Genomic DNA, 18,483 nt, shown 5'->3' on the forward strand with positions numbered 1-18,483 from the left:
GTGAGTCGGCCGTCCAGGTGTCCCGTTGGCGGGCTGTCGCACGCTCTGCTCCCATAACACCTGGTCCCTTCATATCCTTCCAAAGTCAGTGGTTGGGCGGTGGGATCATTGTACCTGCTGTTTCCCCTCAACTGCCATGTTAAGAAGATACTGGGTAAAGATCTGCAGGATGGGGTTCTGGTGTGCGCAGGAGGGTAGACACAAGTCACCGAGGCTGTGACACCCCCACATGGGGGCCACATGGCAGAGGGGAAGAGCTCCCCACTGTGGGTGCATGTCCCTAGCCCGTCTCCTGTCCTCTGGGTGCTGCAGGAACATCTGATTTTATGGATTATAGGTAGTGAAAATTATACATTTTATGTGTTATGGTAATAGGGCCAGTTAGTTTTAGAACTTTGTTTTAGAAGAAGCCAGGTCTGTCCATTTTATGTTGTCCCACTCAGCTGTGCTTCTTAAATGCCAAATATAACTCCAAATACGAAATTCAAGAGATAGAAATGGTTAAATGTCAAAAATGCCTTTTCTCGCACACCTTTTCCATAAAAAGGTAGGTATGTAAGTTTCTGCAGTCCCTCCCAGAGTTAATGTACACGGCACAGGTCATGTTTGCAAAACCTGGTCTACGCTCTTTATTATGGAGTCCCCAAGAAGTTCGGCGAAATAACCAAGGTCACATAAGAGTCAATGTGAGACTCGATTTCTAACTCAAAGACTAGTTTTCACACCTTTATACCATGTTCTCATGAGTTAATGAGTCAGCAATTCCTTAGAATACCTATTTTCTCTTTCTTTTTTTAAAGTAAAAAAAAAAACCCTGATATTGAGAGCCACCTGTGTGCACAAAAGAATATCATGAAGGGAGCATAGGTAGACATGAGGTGGGATAGATCCCATGTGGGGCAGCTGCGTGAGCCCCCACAACCAAGGAGAGTGACGTGGGTGAGTTCTCAGGGTTCTAAAAACCATCACAGCTATCTCTCTATAGGACATCCTGATGTACTAACTAAGAAATGCATTTTGTGTGTTTTCCTGGGTCTTAGAAACCAGTGAGACTTTGGGTATAAGGGTTCTTAAAAAAATAGCTATGCAGTGAATTGTACCAATAGACAAGGATAGTGGCTAAAGCCATTGGATGTAGATGAACCAAGAAAAAAAGTATATTTATGACTTATTTTCCCCTATTAGAGCATGGCTACTGGATGTAGGAGAGTGGGTGGGAAGAGAAGCATTTCTGGATTTTCCGCTCTGCCCTACACACATCATTTCAGGGGTTCCCAGAGTTGGGACACAGGAGAGCATAATTCCTTGTCATCAATGCATTTATTTTTAAGATTGTCGTGTGTTTGTCGCAAGTGATACTGCTATATCGTATACCGTGATACTATAACATTTCCTTTCAAGACACGTTTACATAAAGCAAAAAGTCAGATTTCAGTAAAAATATTAAGCCAGTGAGGGTGCACATATATGATAAAGGTTTGCAAAGGTGGCACATGAATGGCTAATGTTGGGGCGACCCTGCTTTGTCTCCTTCGTCAGTCCTTGAACACCCAGTGAGGTGGGTACTGTTCCCTGCATTGGACTGCAGCAGGCATGGGCTCATGACCCACCTGGGACACAGTGGCGGGGTGGGGGGCTGCTCAGAAGAAATCACGTGGGTATGTAGCCACTAAGCAGTCAAGTGACAGGAAAGCCCAGACATCAGCATTAGGATTTTGGGGTCATTGTGGGGGAAACCAGGGAGTGCTCCCTGAAATCCCCGGAGCTGCCCTGCAGCCCGTGAGCCCTGGTCGTGATGAGTATCCTTTAGAGAACTGAAAGTCGCCTGATTCCTGGAGAGCAGAGGACAGCATGCAGTGCACTTGGTAGAGGTCAATACGTACTCCCTACAGATGCCTTCACAGTATTCTAGATACACCCCCTTGTCAGCTGCCAGGGGCTGGAAGTTTCTGCTGGGACAAGGTCACCAGGTCCCTGGCGGGCGCTCCTAACTGCTTCCCAGGCTGGGTCTTCTGGCTGAGGCTTGAGCTCTAGGTGCCAGTGCGCCCAGGGCAGATGTGGCATGGAGCCGGGGGCTGGTCCGTGACTCCCTGCGGCCTCCTGCCCAGTGCTCCCTCGCTGGGGGCAACAGGATTTGAATTCCACTTCTCCTTGTAGGGTGAAGTTTGTGACAAATGAATTCCAGACTTGTAAATTTTAAAACACCTGAAAAACCTCTTCACTGGGTTTGTAAAGAGCTGTTGCCGTGGCCTTAGGGACAGGAGGGGAAAGGCATTTGAGGTGGGTGGTAAGACATCATTTCAGAGAGCCAGTGTTCTCTTGGAGGGGCCGGGGGCCACAGGGGTGATGGATCTCTGCCAGGAAGCCCAGAAATGCAAAAGCAGGGAAGACAGTCAAGCACGCAAGAGGCGAGGGGTTTGAGGAGCAGGTAGTGAGAGAGAGAATCCCAGAAGACCACGTCCAAAGAGCCATCAAGGACCTCCCTTGTGTTTCCTGGGAACTAAGTTTTAGAAGCCATCCTTTGGGATTTTCGAAGGAAACCAGCTAGCTTTAGTGTGCTGTGGTTGGTTGTTGATTGAAGTGACCTGTCATAGGGAGCATTAAACAAATTAGTTATGCACGTAGCAGTGGAAGATGGTGGGAAAAGGCAGGGGAGTCGTCGCACAGGAGGACGGGAGGCACATTTGAAGCTAGGAGTCCTCAGCTCCGCAGGAAGAAGCCAGAAGAGCAGAGAAGCATCAGAGGACAGACAACAGGAAACCATAAGCAGCCCCTCCCTGCACAGAAGTAGTCAGGAAGGCAGGCAAGTGCCTTTTTTGAGCACAGGTCCCAGAAAAGGGGTAGAGAGGGCGGGTGGTGCAGGGGGAGGCAGCAGCACAGAGAAGATGTATCTTGGACTCAGAAGGGCCACGTCTGAGCCCCTCTCCCTGCCGGGTGCCCCTGGCCAGATTTTACCACTGAGCCTGTTTCCTCATTTTCGCAACAGCAGTGAAACTCATCTCACGGAAGGGCTTCCAAGGTCACGTGAAAACAGAGAAACACACTTTGCTGAAGACAGAGCAGCAAAGACATGCAGTGAAAAGGACAGTAAAGGGGAGAAAAAGGAAGCAATCTGTGCAAAACAGGTCTTTTAAAGATATACGAAATAAGGGGCGAGGGCGTCTGTTGGGGCATCGCTGGAGGGAAGGGACGGAGAGAACAGGTAGTGTTTGGAGCACATTTATTAATGTGGAAGAGCAGTTTATTAATAATAATAATAAAGAAATTGATCACAGGGGTAGGCAAGCCACAAGACCGGAATTAGAATGGAGAGGTTGCGGGTGCCTGAGGGGCTCAATTGGTTAAGCGTGTGCCTTCGACTCAGGTCCTGGTATCAAGCCCCGTGTCAGGCTCCTTGCTCAGCAGAGAGCCTACTTTTCCCTCTTCCTCTGCCTGCCACTCTGCCTACTTGTGCTCTCCTACCTCTCTGTCAAATAAATAAAATCTTAAAAAAAACAGATTAGAGAACTCGGGGGTGCTGGCCATTGCCAGACCCAAGAGGAAGAGCAAAGGGCCACATGCCAGACAGTGGGAAATCTCCAGCAATAACAGACCCCTGGTGTGTCTGCTTTAGAGGGAGACAAGGGATGCTTTGAAAAAGCCCTGAGCCCTTACGACCAGGTGTCGACACATCGAATCTCAACCCTAGTCCCCAACACACTGGTGGGGAGTGGTAGAAATGAGCCCCCTGTGATGGGCAGTGGTGTTTATAGGACAGTCGGCCATTCCCAGGGTGGCCTTCACCCCATGTTGAGGGGACTCCGGAGGACCATGTGGAAATGAGGTCTCCTGAATTAAAAGAGAGAGAGAGATGGGGAACAGATAACAGAGCAACCTTGGGGGCCTCCATTTGATTCTGCGCCCAAGTAAGAGGAAACAGATTGGACGTACAGCTTGAAGCACTGAAGTTAGACTCAGAGGAGAACTTCCGGGCGAGGAGGGATTCAGTCTATTAATGGGATGGGAGCTTGTGCTTCTGAAGTGGTAGCTTTACAAATGAGAGAACTCTCACCTCTCTGAAGTGGTTGTGTATGAAACTGCTGAACGCAGACCGCGTACTTAGTGACCTCTTCAGGCAACCCCGCACTGACGTGCTCCACCAGCAGCCAGGCGAGGGAGATGGAGAATGGCTTGGGGATTCTTCCATGGGCCAGAGGCTTTGGAAGGGGTCTCCTGCAGGAATGACGACAGGCTTGGCATCTGGGGGAACAGAGGAGCATTGCATGTAAAGAAACGAAAAGCTTTGTTATTTCCTTCCCTCAGTCAGTGGCCCCCCATCTTCCTTCTGTGCTGCTTGCGAGGGCAGGTGTCCTATCCTGACGGTGAGCAGAGGCGTAGCAGTGAGGGGGAGCGATGGGGGCACGGCTCCCTCAAGCACAGCTGAGCCTGCTTGGCCCAGCAGGAGGCCAAAGACTAGAGGCCGCCCTGGGGCTGACCAGGGCATGTCAGAGTGGATAATTGGGATGAGCTCGCCCAGCATTTACTACTGACTTACTCGCCACCGCGTCCTCACTAGTTAGTCTTTGGTTACCTGGGCTTGGACGTGGGGTGAGACCGTACATGTCTTCTTTCTGGAACGGGCTCCTCTTGCCTCTGCTCACTGTGCGACCTACCCCCAGAGCTGGGAGCGGATCACCACGGTTTCATCTGTGGTTTGTTTTAGGACTTTGCTCTCAGAGGTCGTGTGTCACAGCATGGTGTTTGGAGCAAGGCTGTGTGGCCTTCTGGAAGCCAAGTTGGCACGTGCTTTGCGGCCTTTCTCTTGAATCTTTTGGCCAGGGTTTCACTCACCCTGGCAGAAATGGAAAGAAAAAAAAAATCTAGATTTTTTTTCTACTTTTTTTTTTCTTTCCCTGGAATCCAGGAAAACGATGAAGTACATGAGAACATTCATTTTCTTTTTTTAAATGTATTCGACCAAAGTAGAACTCCCTTCACCGAGTTGTGAGTTCGAGGACAGATTTGTAAGAAGAGTAACATATTATTAATCGGTTATTCTGGTGCCAAATCTCACCTTCATTTTCAAGTTTAGGCAGAATCCCAGGATGGCACAGAGGGGCAGGCACGTGGCTGGAACGCTTCTCGGCCGCCCTGGGGCAGGGGGAGGAGGTGCAGAGAGTTTTTCCCGATGGAAAGAGAAAGCAAGCTTTGGTCTAACTGGAGATTGGGCCGCCAGCTCTGAGGACGGATGCTAAGCCTGCTTATCTAATCAGCAGTTAGAGGAAGTTGTTTTTATCTGTGAAATGCATCTCTTCTGAACCGATAAACCCCATTTTAGCTCTGGAGAAATATTATCTAGCAGTATCTGAACATTAGCTCCAGCGAGCTCAAGCACGCTCGGCCGGGATGCGCCCTTGCAGAAAACTGTGTGTGGGACTTCAGCTGGCTGGCTCGCTTGGGGTTGGGGTTTTCTATTTTCCTTGGAGGGAAAACTAAAAGCCAAGTATCCCTCAGATCCTGTTCACCTCGCTATGTTAGTTCCTTGCTCCTCTTGGTAGCTGAAGTGTTGTGCAAGGGTGGAGAAATTTGTAAAATTCTGCGTTACTCATCTTGTGGTCACCTATCTTGGAACGCCTCATGGAGAGGGGAGGTGTTGTCCCCGGGACATTTCCAAACCATGATGATTCCAGTTGGAAAGACTCCCATTTTTCTGTATCTCCCCAAACATGAGACATAGCCTTAAAACAATGATTTTCCTGAGAGTGGCAGGTTGGGGAAAGAGAAGCTGTTACGTAGCAGGTGCATTGCTTCTCGTTTAAAAGCAAATGTTTTTTTATCACCTCCACTTCGTTGGCCAGCGCAGAGCCTGTGGGAGTCATGGGCCCTGCACAGCAGCACGGAGCGTGGGTGCCCCGGGGGGAAAGCAAGCGACCATGTGCTACGTTAGTACCATCTTGTACCGGGTTTTGGTGTAGATGGGTGGGAAAGGACCGCACATTTTTAGCAACATTCCTTGGAGAAAACTGAAACTGCTGTGTGTGTGTCCGTGTGTGTGTCTGTGTGTGTGTGTGTAGTGTATGTGATGAATGTGTCTGTACACTATGCACAGTGTGTGTTTATGCATGTGGTATGTATATGGTATATGTAGTGTATGTCTGGGCGGTGTGTATGTGTGTATTGTGTGTGGTTTGTGTTTTTGCATGTGGTGTGTGTCTGTATGGTGTGTGTGTATGTGTGTCTGTTGTGTGTTTTTGCATATGGTGTGTGTCTGTGTGGTGTGTGTCTGTGTGGTGTGCATGCGTGTGTTATGTGTGGTGTGTGTGTGTCCTGGGTGGTACTGGACAGGAGATCACAGTTGTTCCCTGGAGGAGCATCTCTGGGCCTGGGATTCTGTCCCTGGCTCTGCTCATTTCTAGCTTGCTGGCCCTGGCAGGTGGCTTCCCAGCATTTCTGTCCCCACGTGCTGACGGGGTCACCTGCCCGCTGCTGTGCTATGGAAGCACCAGGCAGGGGGGGCCACGGGAGACGGTCCTCCTCAGGAACTGCTGCAGCGTAATCAGTACCTCCGTCCAGTGGACTCGCTGTGAGATGTTCTGCGGGACCCGGGTGGACATGTGCCCGTGACACCTGCTGGCAGGTGACTTCACGGATAAGCCCTGATACGGTGACCACATGAAAAGCCAGCATCCCTCAGAAATGAGGCATACAGAGAGAGCAGGACACGGCCAGTGTAGCAGACTTTCTGAGTCTCAGGAAAGAGCAGGGGTCGAGGAAGAGGCCAGTGAGGACTGGACGGTGTCATTATGCCCCCCCATCCCCGGTCCAGTGAAGGCCCACCCATCAGGAAAGTGTGCGTGTGGACGACGGACTAGTGCATGGCTCTGTTCCATTCTGTCACACGAAGGCCAGTGTGCCCTTGCCTGTTTGTGCCTGGACGTTCGTGACCACGATGCCCTGGAAGTTCTCAAGGTCAGACCCAGAGCAGGGCCACCACGGAAGCCTTCCCCTGCTGAGCTCACTTGGGGATTTGTGCAGATACCATTTCTGTTGGCTTAGTGTTTGTTCCAACCTCAGCTTCTCTGACTCTTAAGAAAGTCCATTCGAACACATTCATACAGATAGAGCCCTGCTTTGTGCCAGGCTGATGGCTTAGTGGCAAATGCACCAGGAGTGGTCTTCCGACGCCCTGCCGTCGTGCTCAGCAGAGCTTACTGACAGGGATGTAGCAAATGAAGAGGTGCTCCTTGCTGAGCCAGGCAGAGGGGAGAGGAGGGCTGGGGAGGACTTCCAGGGCTGACATTTGAGCAGGAGGCAAAGGGGAGCCATGTTGGACTTTAGGAACTGTGGTGCCTGGGTGAAAAGGAAGAGGGTGGGCAACGAGAGGTACAAAGCGGCCTGCTCTGGGCATGAGGTGTGGTGCTCAGATGGGAGCACTCTTGGTGGGTCCATGGGGAATGACCCTGCCAGATCTGTGTGCTGGGAAGATCACTGGTGACAGTTGGCAGGGAGGTGTGATTTGTGCCTGAGGGTGGAGCCGGGGCGCCGGGGATGTCTCTCCTCTGCGGCCACCACATTTGTCCACTTACTCAATATGGGAACATGCTTGAGACGGCTCAGCCTCCACCTTGGTGAGCTTCTGCAGTGATCCCCCCTGAATGGAGTGGGAACACATGGGGAGTTGGGGTCAACTTGACATCTGTTGGCAGTCGGTAGCCAAGGAGTCTTCTGGAAGGCAGGATGGGTGAGAGGCAGGGACAGCCAGTTCTAGCTCTAGGATCCGCGGGAGGGATAGCAGAGCACCAAGGGCCTTGGGAAATAAATGTGTATCATTGTCTAGGAGAGAAGGCAAGGAAAGAGGCAGAGAATAAGCCGTTTGATTCAGGTAGAATTTCTAGAAAGAAATAATGCAGAGAGGCCACTATGAGAAGAGATGGTAATGAGGGTGAGAAGGGTGAGCAGTGCTGGAGAGGGGGCCTTTTGGAGATCAGCGGTGGGTTCCCAAAAGCAGTGCAGCAAGGGGGGAGGCCCACATGAAAATGTCAGGGAGCACCAGGGAGCGGGCGGAGGGTAGGAAGGTAGCCCCGCCTACGGGTTGACTTGTAAGAGGAGAATATGAAAATGTATTTGAAGGCCGACAGGAAGAAGCCGGTGGAGAGGAAGGATTACATGATAGCAGCCTGAGTGGAGGCCCAGGGGAGGCAGACAGGGCCATCTGGGAGCTGGGCTTGGGCTCCTCATTGGTTATGTCCAAGCCTGTGGTGTGTCCCCCAGACGTCCTCACGGCCTTCTCCCTCACTGCCCTCAGGGGGCCACCCTTGAGCCCACCCTCCAATGGCATCGCTGGTCCTTACCCTGCTATTGTTCACAGCAGGGCCTGCCACCACGCAGGGAGAAAGCACTCCCCTGGGATTTGCTCAGTCTGCAGCTGCAGCACCTGGGCCTTCTGTGCACTGAGTAGGCGTGCAAGGCACGTAGCAAATGAGAGCATGGAAAGGGGGCAGCGTTGCTCTCTCAGGTAGGACCCCAGAGAGAGGAAGTGAAGGGGAAGGAATCGAAGGCTGGGTCTGAATTTAAGGTTCATTGTGTGGATTATTTTAGGTCACTGTTTTTCAGTGGGCACAGTTGGTATTTGGGGCAGAGAAGCCTTCCTTGGTTGACATGTCCCTCCCACTGGAGGATATTAGCCATGCATGTCGCGCCTCTCCCCAAACGTCCCCACGTTTCCTAGGTGAGCCCCTGGATTGACGCCCTACCATCGAGCCCAAGCACCTCACCCCCACACGGTCAGCTTTGGGCCGATTCATAGAGTCAGCGGTGTTCTGGAACCTGACCGTGGATTTCTTTTAGAAAAGGAATACCTGCAGAAAAACTGGGCCACAGGTTGAGAACTCTGATCCTGGCACTTCCCACCATGTTCCTGTCTCCAAAACTGCACGTTCACTTTGAAAAGTTCTTAATTTGTACAAGCAGACATCAGTGTTTGTGTTTTTTCTGACAACTTAAATTCATTCTATTCTGGCAACTTAAATACCATGCTCAAGTCATACCTAAGGGATTACTGAAGGAAACAAAGATCGGTTCTTTTCTACCAGAGTAAATAGTTAAACAGCATATTCTGTGCTAGGTTGTCGGTCCCAATTTCACATTCTGCTCTGTTCCATCTGTGCTGAAAGCATAGTTAGCTCTGGGTATAAAACAGCCAACCGACATTTCGTTAACTTTCCTTCTACATGGGGTTTCAGAAAAGAAATGGAAAAAAAAAAAAGGTTTTGAGCTGTGGTTGCCAGTTGCCACCTGTCCTATCTGGTTAGGACATTTTCTGATTTGGGAAGTGTAAATATAACCCAGAAAGAAAAAAAAAAGCTTCCCCTCCTTTTATGCAAAAGTAGCAAGCTTTACGCACAGAGCAGAGCCCAAATCATGGCCCTGCAAAGTTTCCACAGACCCCGTTCAATGAGATGAAAAGGCTTTTGCAGTGAGCCTGGCGGCCCCAGGAAGCTGCTTCCACAGCTCGACAGTGGTTGGGGCCGGGCTACTGTACCAGCCAGATAAGCCCGGTGTTGTTCAAAGTCTTAGCAGGAACTACGGTTCGCACAATACCGCAGATCTGCTCAAACCCCTTGCCTGTTGGGATTTGGGGGTGGGGAGTGTCAGAAACCTGTAGGGAGCTCAGAAAGTAAGTTCCCGTCCATGGTGTGCTGGAACCAGCGGGAATGTGCCAACAGGTACAGGCTCAGAGACACTGCCAGGCTCGCTCGGGACCAGCTGGTGGGAGCTGGAGGCCACCCGGGGCTGGAAGGACTGACACCACAGAAACTGGCAAATGCTACAAATTAGAGCTTTCATTGGAGGGCGGAGCTGGTTTCCCTGCATACCTCAGGCTGCCATACTGTTTTCACAGTGTTCACAGTGGCAGGGAACACTTTGGTGGATGGCTGTGCGGGCAGGAGTGGGGGTTTGTAGAGCAGATTAGGGAGGCGGGGGCCGTAAGGGGAAATGCAGGGTGTCCAACAAGAGGGTTGATTCCACCTGACTCTGCCGTTGAGGTCACAAGCTGGAAATGTCATGCCAGGCTGGACTGGCTGCCTTAATAAATAGAATGCTTCTCTGGTTTTCTTGATGGGGCCAGGGTGGGGTGGGGGGTGGCACGCTGGTTTTGTGACTGGGGGGAGTATGACTAGAAAAGCATTCTGGGTCTTACCAGTGAGATATTATCTTTATGTCTCTGGCTGGTATTTGGGCTTGAAGAACCTGGTCGTGCAGAGCAACCCTTGGGTGCATTCCATAAGTGAGTCAGTAACGGTGATTTCTCCGGGAAAGCATTAGCTTCCCGATATTCTTCGAAATTGAGGATTGGACTTGGTCTTTGGAAAGCTTCTGGACTGAGCTTCTTGGATTAAATACAACCGTGGGCTGTGTGTACAGATCTAGGGATGACCCCGCCGCTTGCCCCTGTGTGTGCGGTGGCCTCAGCGGGTCTGTGTCTCAGCAAGGGCCTGGCATGTGCAGGCAGCTGGGGACACTATCAGAAGAGACCCCGACGGGCCAAGGGCCACGGGGGCCCTTTCCATGTTCCTGCCTCGAAGCCCCTGACACTTGCTGTGACCCCGTTAACCAACACGCCGCTGTGTGCCCTACTTGGGGAGTGAGTGAGCTGCAGGGACCTTTGAGCCACAGGTCTTGGGTGTGTCTCTGCAAGGCTGCCTGCCAGGAGAGCACTTCCCCCACAGGGGATGTGGCTGCAGGCTGTCGATTTCCACTGAAATCACCCGGGCAGGATTCCGGTGAAGCCCTGAACATCCGGTGTCTTTCCCCGCCGGGCGGGGGTGATCGATGGAAGGCCTCCAGCCGGCTTCTTGCAGCCACTCTCTCTTGCAGAACACAGGGCCGTCACAGCAGAGACGAAACCGGGCTGAAATGGGAGAACTCTTGTGACAGCCCCGTGGGCAGCTAGGTGATGATTTTTATTATCCTTCTTGGAACCCAGCAGAATTTTCCTGCTGTCACAGTATCCATGCTGCTCCGTGGAAGGCAGTGGTAGCAAGAAGTATAGGACCCCATCACCGGGGCCCCCGGATCTCTCTGACCCCCTCTGTTCCCGCCGTCAGGACAAGAGAGACCATTAACTATTACCAGGAGTGGCCACCACCTCGTTCATCCTGGTATTACCTACAGTTGAATCTGTCTTCGGTGAAATTCGTGTTCGGTAGAGAAGGCTGTGGTTTTGAGTGAAGTGGTTTTATTCCTGAGAAGATAACAGAGTTATTTTGTCATTATAAACACTGCATTTACTCACAGTTTCAAAGCAGTACTATTATTACTAATAGAGTGAACTTTATTGTTGACTTTGGAGCTGTAAGTGTTAAAAATTCTGTTGGCGGTTTGTGTGTGTCCCTGTGTGTGTGTGTGTGTGTGTGTGTGTGTGTTTACAAGATTTTTAAGTAGGCTCCCTGCCCAGTGTGAGGCTCGAACTCACGACCCTGAGATCAAGAGTCACGTGCTCTACTGACTGAGCCAGCCAGGCGCCCCCCAGTAGTTGTTTTTTATTGCTGATGGAGTGTGTCCTAAAAATGTATCCTTAAGGTCAGGCTGCCCTGTGCATGCACACAGCACACTAAGGCACACTCTCTAGATGTTACACATGGGTCTTTCCAGAAGGGTCCTGGGCAGGCAGGCAGTGGGGCTCTATGCCTTCTGATGTGTGGCTGCCTTCAGTCCTTGTCAGGGGACAGAGATTTCATAGATGAATAATAACCAGCATTCCTGGAACATATTTGTGAAATGCAGGAAATCAGGGGCACCTGGAGGGCTCAGTTGGTTAAGCGTCTGCCTTTGGCTCAGGTCATGATCCCAGGGTGTTGGGATCAAGTCCTGCATCAGGCTCCCTGCTCAGCGGGGAGTCTGCTTCTCCCTCTCCCTCCGTTTCTCCCCGTGCTTATGCTCTCTCTCTCTCTCTCTGACAAATAAATAAATAAAATCTTAAAAAAAGAAAAGAAAAAAGAAATGCGGGAATCAGATGTCCTAGGTCAGCACTGTCCGATGAAAATAGCCTGAGACCTACATCCATAATTCTCAGTTTTCCAGTAGACACATTCAAAAAGAGAAATGGCACAGGAGAGATTAATTTTAATAGACTTTATTTGACGGGGCATACCCTAAATATTATTATTTGAACAAGCACTCGATATAAGTAGTCATTAATGAGTACTGTGCTCTTTTTTACTTGTGGTCCTTGAAACCAAGTATAGGTTATGTGTACAGCATATCGCAATTCAGAGTGGCCCGTGTTTCAGGTGCTCAGAAGCTTCTTTGGCCAGGGGCCACCTGCTGGATGGGACAGATCCCGAGTTCTGGAGAGAAACTGTGTCCCCTGTTATAGAAAACCTTTCCAGGTCGACCCTTGCTGAAATTTAGCCAAAAGCTGGTCAGCTATCACCTCTCCAAAGTAGTGTTTAAATCAGTTCTCTCTACAAAACATTTTCTCAGTCGTCCTCACCAATGAAGGTGAAAATTTGCTTTTTTTTGTTTCTTCCGGTTTTGGCCACATTTGACTTGTCCAATTTTTACATCAGTTGGATTTATTTTACGTAGCTCTATTTTAACTATACATCTTGTAGGCATTTGATTAAGTGCAAAATAATGAGAGGGCAATTCTTAATAGTAAAGATTAATAAGAAAGCAAAATGTAAACGTGTAAAAACAATGTAGTTTTCCGAAGCAGTGGCTGAGTTCAGTACAGAAATGCAGTACTTTTAGTTTTGGTTTTCATCCATTCATTCTCTTCTCATGCACTCTTTATGGTAATTTGGGGGGCTGGTAAATCCTCTTGAGTTTTTTGAAACAAGGCGGTTGCTTTATAGACTTGAAGCACATTCCAGGAGCATGCCATTGAGGACAGGCGCTAAGTGAAGCAAGTTTCAAAGACGGCCGCCATCACATCTGTGAAATTGTTTGCAAAAATTGTGTTGAATGAAGCTTCTCGATAACTTTGTAAGACAGTCTGCCGCAACCCGATGAAGCAATGGAGCAGAGGTGGTAAAGGAGAGAGGTTTTTTTGGTGTGTGTGTGTTTTTTGTTTTTTGTTTTTTAATGAGGGGGAAGGGAAGCAGCAGCCTGCCTGCCTAGGGCAGCCAGAGAAGACGAGCCCGGTGTCCCACCTTGGCACCCATGTCCTGGGAGCCCGGGCACAGGGAGCTCTGGTGCTCAACCCCACCCAGCCACGTGCAGCACAGACCCTAGCCTTCCTGTGCGAGAGTGCCCTGTGCTAACTGCTGCCCTTCCTGCATTTCAGGAGACGGCATGTGTTCGTGTGGCTTCTGTGTTTCCTGAGCACACCCTGATCCACACACCCACAGAGTCAGCCCTGTGGCTCTGATTGCGCTATTCCTGTCTTTTGAGCCTTTTTCTTTCTCTTCTGCCTTCCTGTCCTTTCCTTGAACCCTGATCTTGATACAGTTTCATCAGAATTCTAGTACTTGGGTCCAGGGACCAGTGACGGAACCCTTTTGTCCAGGAATAAACCATTGCAAGAGACTAGAGGCAAGGCTGCCCCTTATCCTCGGGTCCCGCGCACCTGTGCCGTAGGTCACCTAGAATCCTAGCCCCACGAGGCTCAAGGTCACTGGCTTTTGCTTTCCACTGCTCATTACATGAATTAGATAGAGACTACCTGGCATCAGTTACTGACAACCAGACCTGCTGCTTCGTCCAAAAGGACTGAACCAGAAAAAGACCACGTGCTTGGCGGGTTGCAGTCTGTAGGCGTGAAGGGCACACCTCGCTTAGCTGAGGGGACGTGCACTGTGACGCTGGGCTTCAGGCTGGGATATGGAACTTGTCCCCCAGCATCCACACTGCTTTGACACCCAGGCCCTCCGACAGCTCCTGCAGACAGAGCCCCAAGCCCACACTGTTGGATATTTGAGGCTGGATTTCCTTTTTCTTTCAGAAATCATCAAAAGTCTGTTTGGAATCTAGAATTTTGAATATTGTTGAATTAACCTGGGCAAGCTTATGGTTGTGTTCAACACAAGGTTTAACTGAAAAGTCGTGAAAATTATTTTTTGGGGCTGCCATAAATGTTTGCCCTACAAGAATTCCTCTGGAGGATGAATTGCGCTGGTTGTAGAAGGTTTTGAAGCAGAAGGTCTGGGTTAAGTCTCGGCTCTCAGCCTCACTACAAGCGTGATGTGGAGCAGAATACACTGGATGAATCCCACACTTCTCCCAAATTCAGAGGGTATGAAGTAGTACTTTAAAAGTCTGTCAACCTGCCTGACTGGGTTAGAAAGGATGAACATTTGCCCTGTGTTTACTGTATGCGTCTGTCAGGGATGGATGGACGGACAGGCCACGCCCTTTGCCAACCTCTGTGTTCCCATCTCTGTCCCTTCCTGATGAAGTCATGGGGCCACATTGAGAAGCTCCCTCTCTTTGCCCACAGCCAACCCAGAAGGGCCCGTCGTCCCCCTTCCCTTTACATTGTTTGCCCTCTAGGAAACGTACTTTATTAACTTCCCAACTATTTACCTAAGTTTCTATGAGCACACCTAGAATTCTTGCACTGTTCTGGTGAAGGAAGAGCAAAAAGCATAGAGAAGCCCATGGTGCCACGCCCAGCATTGGGGTGTAAGCTGCCCCGGGGAGGGAGGGGGGGCGCCCCCAGTTATTTCACACCTGCGCCCTGTGCTCAGCTAGACTGCATGGTCCTCACACGCCAGTCCCCTTTCTCCTTCTGTCGCTTCTCCACCACAGAACACACCGTGGGGGAAAGCAGAAACAGAGTGAACATCCCACCTACAGACACAAGTCAATTCACTGCATGGTGAAAAGGCTCTTTACAGTGTCTTTTCATGTGACCGGCTGTAGAAATCAAGAATCATCTCAGGAGGGAGTTGAAGTCAGAACTGGCGTTTGAGCCCATCAGGTGAACACAGTTAATGCAGCAGGGAAAGGAGCAGGGCTTCACAGCACAGAGAAAAAACAAGATGTGTCATCTAAACATTTAAGTCACATAGAGATGGGAAAAGATAAGGGAAATGAGTATTTTCAGTTTTGTTGTGTAATTAGAATTTACTTTGCAGTCTAGAGCCTGTGAAGGTCACCCCCTCTGGCCTTCTCCTGACCCTTCAGGAGACACATAATCCCAATTAGCAGCATCCCAGGATATTAGAAGTTATTACTGTGTCCTATATCAAGTTATCATCTTATCATGATGTTCGTAGGTATGTCCTACAAATTTAATTCATCCTACGCAGTCTTGACAATTGAAAAGAAATCTGAAAGCTTATTGACATGTTCGTCAGCCCCATAGTGTTGTCCAAGTGTGATCGCTGAACTCATTCCGAGCTGCTAGGCTAAATGTCGTGGGGCATCAGGCCGTAGGAGCACCGGCTCCCTCAAGCAGTTAAATACACCGTCTATACCCGCAGGGAGCTCCAGGCGAGGACGAGCACAGGTGTCAAGGGGCATCAGCATCCCAGAATGCCGGGGAGCAAGCTGGAGGTGGGGTTGAGTGGCTTCAAGCGTCAGTTCATGAGACAAATGCTTCCTAAGTACTCACTTTGTCCCAGGCACCCTGCCAGGCACAGGGGCGACCAAGACAGAGAAGACTCAGGGGCTCAAGGAGCTTACCTTCTATTCCAGAAAGAACATAGTTGAGCAGAAAGAGAGAAAAAGTAGTAAAAAAAAAAAAAGTATATATATGTATATATATATGTGTGTGTGTGTGTGTGTGTGTGTGTGTGTGTGTATATATATATATATATATATATATATATATATGCTATATATATATACTGTCTTCTTGTCTCACAGACCGTTCTGCCTGGTTTTGAACATCGGCTGGTTTAAATGAAAATATTCAGGCTGGTGCACTGAAGCCCTGGCTGCGCTTAGCGAGTGCACTCACTGCTGTGTCAGCATTCCCCTGGTGGAAAGGTGGTTTAGAGCTTCTGTCTGCACGGGAATGAAACAAGGAAAATGTAGGGGTGCCTGGCTGGCTCAGTTGGTTAAGCATCCAACTCTTCATCTCAGCTTAGGTCTTGCTGTCCACTCAGCTCTTGATCTCAGGGTTGTGAGTTCAAACCCCACATAGTGTGGAGGCCTCTTAAAAACAAGGAAAATGTAGGAAAGCTTCTGATGCTAAGCCTCCCTCTGCCCACAACACCCACTGAGCCAGCCGCACAGAGTGCGTTTGATCACCACCGTCCTGCTGCTGGGCAGTGAGTCTCCCTCCCATAAAGCACTGCAGTTGGGAGACCACTGAGCTAACGTGAGCCCCGTCCATACGTCCTTCAGCATCGGCTGATGGATAAGGGCCCACATATCCGGACACCTCCTAGGACAGCCGGGTCTAGGCTTTGGGAGACACTGATTATTAGCAGTCTTGAATCAAATCTGCTTGTATTGAGAGCCATGCACACAGCCAGCTGCACTGTCAATACTTTCCCTAAACTGCAAGAACCCTTCCAGTCCCTGAAGACAGCCATGCTAAGCCCTCTGAACATCCCCTTCCCCTGGTTGATGTTTCCTGAGTTGCTCCGAGGGTGATGAAATCAAACACGAGTCTCCATTTGCTTTGCTTCCCCTCACTGTTCCCCCCTCCCCCCGCCATTGGCAGTGTGCCCAAGTCCCTCCCCAGACACGGCATCCAGAGGACCCTGCCGGCCCTGGCAGGCAGTGCAAATAAAAGAGAAAAACCAGTCAGTGCCCCTGGCGAGCTCCCCTTTGTCCAGATCCACCTCCACCCTCAGGATGTGATGGAAGACAGCGAGCCAAGGCTGATTTTGTAGTACTGGGGGACTCACTGCTGTTCGTCTGTAGAAACATGGGTATTAAACCCATTTTCCGTGTTTGTGAGCTCTGATATTCTGGTTCTGGAGGGCAGAACCTTGCCCGGGGCGCCAGCTCCCCCAGTGCAGCTCAGGCACACACAGGTGGTTGTGGTCGGTTCGTGCACCCTCAACCCACATGAAGTGTCCGCTCAGAACATGTGCGTCAGTTTCCCAGAAACACACATCTCTCCCTCACCTTGTCCCGGTGCGTCTGATACTTGGACCTCAGGCGAGGATCTGGCGTGCGTCACTGTCCTGTTTGGTGGTGTGTGGCTCACGTCAGCCTGGTGAGCCCTTTTTGGAACGACTGTGTGTCTCAGACATAGGGACGGGGTGAATAAGAGAACTCCTTCCCTTTACGATGCTCATTTCCACAGCAACTCTGTGAGAAGCCCGGTGGACAACATCACCTTTTTTCTTTTCTTTTTGACGTTTAGATAATCTATTTTTTAAAAAGATGAAATTGGCACAGGTAGGCTGCTGATCTCTGACTCGTCTGGGACCCCTGGCCTCACAGTCCATGAAACACACGTAAAAGGAAGAAATTTGTGATACAGTATCAGTGACCCAGGTCAAAGGTCAAAGCTTTTTAAGCCAGTGACAACTAAGTTTTTGCAAGTTTCTTAAAAGGAGCAAAACTCACACCAGGCAACAAAGCAGAAAGATATGCCACCGTTCCCAATGGGACGTTCCTTTAATCTTTTGTTCCAGGTGAAGCCAGCCTTGCACGTGGCTGTGTCCATCAGATTGTTAATTGAGTTTAATTTTTACTCCTGGAAATGGAAATGTTATCTTTAAACAAATCAGTCTTTAGAAATTTTGTTTATTTTTCCGAGAGAGAGAGAGAGAGAGAGAGAGAGAGCGCATGCGTGCATTCTCGCGCACGCGCACAGGCAGGCGGAGCGACAGGCAGAGGGAGGAGTCTCCCCACTGAGCAAGGAGCCCTGTGCGGGACTTGATCCCAGGACCCTGGGATCATTACCTGAGCCAAAGGGAGATGCTTAACTGACTGAGCCACCCAGATGTCCCTAAACAAATCAGTCTTTAAACAAAACAAATCTTTAATCCAGAGTTTCCGTAACTCAGTATAAATGTCCGGTACTGTGTCACAGTTTCATGAATCTTTCAGGTTGCAGGTGGCCTGTTACAGACACAGAAAGATTTCTTCGAAAGTTTAAGTGAAAGGGAAATTGGTAAAAGTGTGTTTTACAATGACAGCAATGTGGATAGTTCTCCAATATTGTGTCTGACAACATTATCGTGCTGTTGTGAATTCATTTTCCCTCCCACTTTGCCAACTCTTGGGGTCAGGAAGGCTCACATTCCAAGATCCACAGAGAGACAGGAGATTCAAGAATGAAGAGAGGGACATTTTACTGTGATCAAAGTATGGAGTATGTTCTTTATTTAAGAAGAACAGAGAAAATCCCAAGATTTTCCTATGATATGCTAGGGGCATTTTCAAGAGAATTCCCATTTCAGAAAGACATTACCTACTGATTTCCCATCGGTGGGCCACAGCTTTCAAATTAGTAAATAGGAAAAGAAATTCATTATTTTAGTTTGTCAGGAAAATGAATTCTCTGAAGTTTTCAATGACTGTTACTGGAAACGACGCAGCTGATGTTTCGGAATCCATGAGAAAGAGCATGTGAGTCCCAGACACAAA

General features: G+C 49.7%; 1 protein-coding gene and 1 long non-coding RNA gene across 21 annotated transcripts in view; one reads left to right on the forward strand and one right to left on the reverse strand.

Moving 5' to 3' along the window:
- Positions 1–18,483, forward strand: part of IKZF1 (IKAROS family zinc finger 1) — a 96,369-nt gene that overhangs the window by 23,218 nt on the left and 54,668 nt on the right. The gene's annotated exons all lie outside the window — the stretch shown is intronic.
- Positions 7–15,674, reverse strand: LOC121105875. Of its 3 annotated transcripts, none has more exons than XR_005838657.1 (3): positions 5,054–15,674; positions 4,571–4,831; positions 7–4,239 (listed from the first exon to the last, which is right to left on the reverse strand). It is a non-coding gene; the product is annotated as an uncharacterized LOC121105875 (long non-coding RNA). The 3 variants fall into 3 exon arrangements; XR_005838659.1 differs by having other exon boundaries at positions 7–2,585; positions 4,052–4,831; XR_005838658.1 differs by having other exon boundaries at positions 7–3,828; positions 4,052–4,831.

This window comes from Ursus maritimus, unplaced genomic scaffold (assembly GCF_017311325.1).
Source record: "Ursus maritimus isolate PB19 unplaced genomic scaffold, ASM1731132v1 scaffold_3, whole genome shotgun sequence".
Lineage (NCBI taxonomy): Eukaryota > Metazoa > Chordata > Mammalia > Carnivora > Ursidae > Ursus > Ursus maritimus.